This window comes from Gavialis gangeticus, unplaced genomic scaffold, assembly GCF_001723915.1.
Source record: "Gavialis gangeticus isolate Ggan-Ray unplaced genomic scaffold, GavGan_comp1, whole genome shotgun sequence".
NCBI classification, from domain to species: Eukaryota; Metazoa; Chordata; order Crocodylia; family Gavialidae; genus Gavialis; species Gavialis gangeticus.
Genome location: NW_017729029.1, coordinates 59,560,187 through 59,567,336, shown reverse-complemented (window position 1 = coordinate 59,567,336; position 7,150 = coordinate 59,560,187).

The following is a 7,150-nucleotide window of genomic DNA, read 5'->3' as shown; positions in this document are numbered from 1 at the left end:
TGACTTAGTTCAAATGAAACCTATTTTGACAGCATTACACAGATATTACAGCAACACTAGTCCATGAACTACCCGAAAACCTCAGAACCTGTAATGGTGAATAATAATTAAAATAGTAAAACAAGATATATTTCTGAAAATGAAGTGATAGATGTGAACATTTCTATTTAGCTATAAAATAAATTATCATGTAGATCACTTAAGAGCTTAACAGAGAGGATGCAGCTTAGTAACCAGTCTCAAATATTTAAGAGACATGTTTTATCAAATGCATCTTTAGATAACATAAATACTGATCTTGTGTTTTATTAGGACACATAGGCACAATATTCTGGGGGGTTTTGTAAATAAACTGAGAAAGCAACCACATTACTTTCTGATGTTCAGAGGCCGCATCTACATAAGATGCTGACTGCGAAGTCGTTATTGCACAATTATTTAGTACTCATTTATAAAAGTACTAACAAATACTAAATGACTGCAGTAACCGTAGTTACTGTGCAGTAGCTTGTTGCTACTATTGGGTAGTGTTGCATCACACTTCCTGCTTCATGATGCTACTGCACAGTAGTCATGAGCTACTGTGCAGTCAGCATCTCATGTAGATGCGCCAGAGGGATTTTTTTTCTTTCATCATTTAAGGTTAGGATTGTAAGATCTAGTCCATAGACTTTGTTATGAAGAATAGATCAGATCTGTGGGTCCCAACAGCAATGCAGAACTGTCCTTCATTGCTTTGAAATCACTGAGCCAAGCAGCTTGCACCAGAACCCCTTGAAGGTACATTCCCACAAGAAAATATTAGAAGGCAGATAAATTGCTGAAATTCTCTTATGACTTCCACTCCAAATGTACATGATTTTTCATTAAGTAAATTCAATCCTTTCTGTACTATAACTATAGAGTAATAACAATGTGGTGATCACTTTACAAAGTCCCTAAAATTCAGATAACACACAGCTGCACCTTTGTAACATGGCAACACAACAGTTCCTAAACTGGCTTGTGCATAGATAAAAACAGCTAGCTGAACTTGAAAAGTAGGAGGTTTTGCTAACCAGCAGAGAAAAACTCTTTGAGATGATTTTAGCCATGGTGTCTCCAGTGACTGAAGATGTACAACCCCAAATATTCAATTCCGGCTGTCCATTGGAAGTACTTCTTGGTTTTATGCCAGTGCAAAAAACTCATATACCAGCCATAAAATTATCTTAACCATGTTCTTGAAGGCAATCACACAGAGTTCAATAAAAGCACATAAGTCACTTGTGTGGACAAGCCAAAGTAAGCCCAGGTCTTTCCTACAACCTTTTGCTGGCACAGCTGTATTGATCAGAGATGTAATAGGATGGGATCTACAATCAACACTTCTCTATGGTGGCAAAAAATCTGTTATGTGGACCCAGTTATACAGATAAACTTTGGTTTGTGCCAGATTTGATGGGGACTAGAATAAGCCATTATAGCAAAAGTACAGTATAAGCTATGTATACATTAGGAGCACTTTTATCAGTGTAGTATAAGGATACATCACTAGTGGCAGTCTTCCAGAGGTCTCAGCCAGTGAAATTATTCAACCCGGGGTGCACTGTGGTGTCAGTGGAATTATTTATACAAATATGTAAGCCAAACTCAGACCAGCATCAAAAATATGTCATTTGATTCTTTTTTCCCCTGATTAATTCATGCATCATGACATTTTAATGACACATTAATATACCAGTATCACTCACCCTACTGAAAAGGAAAGGTCCTGTCAGTATTTGTACTATAATATTTGGAGTCCAGCCATTGCAAATCCAATTCAATTGAAAATTAACTTTAAAAAGTTGCACTCTTGGAACTACCTTTTCCCCCCCTGACATGTTTTAAGAAATCTACTCCACCATTTTTTTTCCTTTCAGGAAACCATCTTGTCTGAAAATAACTGGAATTCTTTAATTATACCAGAAGCAGGGATTTTTTATGTTATCCAACTGTAGAATTGGGAAAGCTGTTGGACAAGTGTTTGGCTATCAAGTTCCTGAGGTACCCAAGGAATGCACGCCTTTCATGATGCCTGAAAGCTTGTCCAGCAGCTACCCCAACTATACAGTTGGTACAATAATATCACAAAAAAAATCCCTGCCTCAGATATAATGAAATTGCCTTTTGTACACTTCCTGGACCATCACAGCTACAACACTGCAAATCCTACTACAGTGCTGAGAGTACCAGGTAGGAGAGAAACAAATGAGTAGCTGAAGGTTATGCAGACCTGTGACTTTGGATCAGCATTGGCAAATGTTCATTAGTTTAGAATTAGCTTTCTTTCCCGATTCATACGGTTGCTACTTTAACTAATAGGGTTATTTATAAATGATTTTTAAAATGATTCACTCAGGTTATCTGGGCAAGAGAAAGCTGCTGGCTCTCTTTTTGTGGCCTCTGGACAGGGCAGCAAAATTATTTCCTATACAGAATATGGCATGGCCAGCTGTTGCTTCTGTGACTTGTTTCTGTCACCTGCTAGTATCAGGCTGACTATACTAGCTTTGCATCCTTGTGATGTTGCTTTCTGTCAACTAGTGCAAAAAAATGGGGGGTAAAGGAATTTTTATTAGCAAAACAACAAGAATTCCCTCATATCTACTGGTAAAGGCACTTGTGCTTGGAACAAGGTTCATATTTCTAGTCCCCAAGTATGTGCAAGTGCATACTATCTAGAAACTTAAATGTATCCATTATCCCCATTTTATAGGGTGAAAAATTATAAAGTGGCTAACTAGTTTAATAAAGGTCAGACAGCAAGTCTATCATAGTCCAGGAAGAAAATACAAATCAGACAACTAGCCCCTTGTTCAAACTACTCCACAAAAATAATAATAAAAAACAAAAGTTGGAAAGGGAGAAAACTGATGTAATGAGACCTAACAATAATGCTTGAAACCATAGAAAAACTCTTAAGAATTCATGAAGTACAATTGTACACCCTAAATGTACAATAAGCCAAAATGACTTATTGTATTAATGATAATTACAGTAAGAAGACTACACAAAGATTGAGATGATTAAAATACCATAAACATTAATCCTTTTGGGGTCTTTTCCAACTATCAATTTTAGTGCTAAAACCACCAGAGTATATCCTGGTTGCATACACCAGTTTCCATTATAAGGAAAGCCATGTATAGCCACATTATGGTTCACAGATTTAGGAATGAGGGTAGGGAGGCAGCAACATAACTGAAACCCAACACAAATACTTTGATTATGCAGGAAGTAAATTCCAAAACCAAAGCACAAAAGCCAGAAGTTACTCCACAGTTAGGCATGGGACTTCCCACACTGAGTCACTGTGGGGTGACACTTTAATGTTCTCTGTCATTATTTGTTAGACTCAGGTAAGGGAGAATTAATCCTTTACAGGCAGTTTCTCTGCTTTTGGGAGTTTGCTTAGGATCCCTAACATATAAGTGGTTTTTTTGTTATGTGGATTTTAAACCACATGTCAGGATGAATCACATTTTGTTGGAGGGCTATGAAGACTCCCATCACTAGGCACACACAGAACTATCAATCATTTCTATTTACTCTGAAGCACAAATCTGAATTTACTTAAACTAAGTTACACTATTTGTCAGGACTTTCTCTAAGTAAAACAACAGTTGTTTAAGATATAGCTCAAGATGTGATGGGTAGAAAAAAGTTTTGAATCATAGAAATAGAGGAACCTGAAATTCTGACAAAACAAGAAAATACAAAAGTTACATAAAAGGTAGGGTTTTATTCTTCATCATCAATGTCAACAGAAGAGAATATTAACTCTGACAGTCCTACCTAGCCTCCCTGTTCCTTTCAAATGCCAAATACTCTAACATAGCACCAATTTCCAATACTTTGACCCACCTTGATAGCCATATATTCTGCAATAATCTCAGTGATGTCAATAATGCGTTTTATAGATTATTCACTCGTATGGAGTATGGATTTTCTAAAGTCCCTAAGTGACCAAATTCCATTTAAAAAAAAGTGACACAGACCCAGATTTTTAAAGGTATCTAAGCATCTAAAGAGAGCAAAAACTGATTTCAATGGGAGTTAGGTGCATATGTGCCTTTGAAAATCCCACTCGATACTTGAAGAGCCTTATGGACACGATGCCAGAGCTGTGAATGACTCGCTACAGTTTCAGAGACATGAGTTCAAGTTTTGTTTAAGACTTCTTCCAAAGGCTGTCCCCAGTTGATTATAAATGTGCACCTGTTGTTCAGGCTGGTGCATCAAAGGTGGCACTGCCCAATATGCCCTTCATTACAGAAACGGATATGCCTTAACTGTAATAGCTTAATGTGCTGAAGGATCAAATGCACCTGTTTTGTTTTTTGGGGGGGTTGTTTTGTTTTGTTTTGTTTTGTTTTTACTTAGAGACTTACTTACCTACATCTTCGAATACCTATTTATCTTTAAAAGTATGGCCCCATGGCCAACATACTTAAAGGAATGTATGCTCCTAATGCCCACTGATTTTGAAAACAGGATTTAGGCTAATAAATCAACCAGGCACTTAAGCATGATCTTCATGGTAATATTTTTTTTTAAGTTGGATCAGAATGTCAGAAACTGGTCCATTCCCTTGAAGTTTGAAAAATTATTATAAAACTTTTGACAGTCAATATACATATGTGATTGGGAGATGTAAAGTAAGCCATCCTGTTTATATTTGTTTTGTGGACAATTTTCAGGCATTTTTGGTAATGCCTTTTTCCATTGTAGTGGTTCTTGTACAAGAAAATCTCCCATTAAAATCAATCCTTAACTGTTAAACTGAGCTTCCAGAAATCCTTTTAGCTTCTACAAGTCATATTACATCAAGTGCTAACCTTAAGTCAATAAAAGCATTCACAACACCATGCATTTTAGCAGAAACGTATATTGGCTTTCAACATAGGGTAGATTAATGTTGCAGCTAGCTGGCAGATTGAAATGAAGTGGGATATGAAAGCTTCAGAAAGTGCTGGTTTCACAAAAGGTTTATGATATAACTGAAATTTCCCTGTTTCCCCAATTATATAAAATGCTTATTGTGGAAAGCATGGGAGATAGCTGTATTATTTTTCTCAACATTGTAATCACCACTGAATATGAAGATACCTACTACATGAATGCAAAGAGTTAACTTAGTCACAAGGGGTTTATCCATCTGCAGGAATTCAGACAATGGCTGCAGACAGCCCAATCCCTGATATTTAACAAACAATACAACGATGTAGAGTTGGTGTTTTGTCTCAGCCCAAGGGGAAGCACAACCACCCCCAGTGTAGGACAGTACCACGGCCCAAACAGAACAATGGAGACTACTAGCCAAAGACCATTGACTTGCTAATGATGCTGATCTGCTGTCACACACACAAGGGTCAGAGAAAGGAAAAGCCCTAGGAGGAAGACAGGAAGAGACAAAGGTGTTGGAAATCTGCTATTAAAAGGAGAGATCAGCAAGGAGAGACTGGGTTGGACCAGAAGCAGAAGACAAAACTGAACAGCTGCATAGCACATGCTGAAAGATCCTAGACTTTCTGAAAGACGCCCGAAGCACTCTCAGGAGTGGGGAGGAAACCAAGACATTGGGCACATCTACACATCTCCATAGCGATGTGTTACGGTGACATAGTGCTCACATGAGTCTACATGTGACTGGCAGCTACTTTACCATAGCGGCACACTCCCCCATTTTAGTGCAAAAGGAAGTACTAAAGCACAGAGCAGTAACAATGTCGCTGTAGATGTGCCCAGTGTCTTGCATGCAGGTATTTATTTTTCTATAGTCCTTTGTGATCTGTCTAGGGATAAAGTATGTGTGGTTCGGAAATTTTTTAGCAAAGTGTGTGTGCCCCTTGCTTGAACTGTCACATCATCTTTCAAGATAACCATGAAATGAAGAGCTGCTGAGGGGACTTAGTTAGATAGTGAGGATTCTTATAGGATTAGTACTAGCCTTGAAGCCTCCTGCAACCCAAGAAATGGCATCAGTACTGGAGTGTGGCTGCAAGGACAGATGTAGAGCCTGTATCTGGATGCTGCTCAGACCTACTAAGCTTAAAGAACACATGAGAATAAAAGGCAAGGTCTCATACAGCAGTCCAGTAACCTTTCATGTTGGGGAGCTTAGCCAGGGATGTAACACTTTTAAAGAGAGGTAAAAAAATAGTGTTCAGAATTATAGGTTTCTTGGCCAGAACAGATAGATAACAGCAGTACCAAAGCAGATGCTCACAGTAGGTGTCTCATCACTAGGTTGTGGGGTAGCAGGTAATACTGTTTTTTTGTAGCAAATGACTACCCTAGGATACCTGTCAACACTAGAGGTGAGTGAAACGGGTCATATTCAATTCGGATTCAGCCTGAATCGCGGACAGCGATTCAATTCACTGATTCAGATCACTGTCCCCAACTTGATTCAGCCGAATCCAAATCTGAAGATTCGATGCTGATTCACAGAATCAGCGATTCGGCCATAAACACAACTTTAAGTGTGTTTTCTACATACCTCAAGGTACCAGGTGCAGCTCATGAATGCTGCAATGGTGGGGCAATGGCGGGGCACAGGAGTGCGGGGGGGCCACGTGCTCGGCGGCGAACCCAGAATTGGACTGGAAGTATTTCCGTGATTGGCCATGGAGGGACCCCAGGTGCTCCCCCAGACCCAGGGGGCACCAGTCGCCAAGCCAGGGGGTGCAGGGGGGGCCCTGCATGCTCCCCAGAGGACCCAAAAGTTCTTCTGCTCCACTTGTGGTTCTGCTTCCCAGCACACTGGGGAGCCCCCCGCGCTCCTGTGGGATGCTCCATCCATCCCACCATTGCAACACTCATGAACCACCTTGAGGTATATAGAAAAAATATTTAAAGCTGTGTCTATGTCCATATTGTCTAATCTTTCTGAATCGATTCAGAGGGTACCAATTCGATTCAGAGAGATTAAAGGGTTCAACGCAGAGACTTGGCCACTGAATCAAGCCAAATCGAATTAGCGACCAAAGGTTCACATAGCCTTAGTGAACACACAACACTAATGCTCATGTAGTTTTACGTCATTTTTTCCCCAGGGCTATGCTATACTGGATTCAAACAAATTACATGAGTTTGCTGTTTGTTGTGTTTGCATAAAAATAGC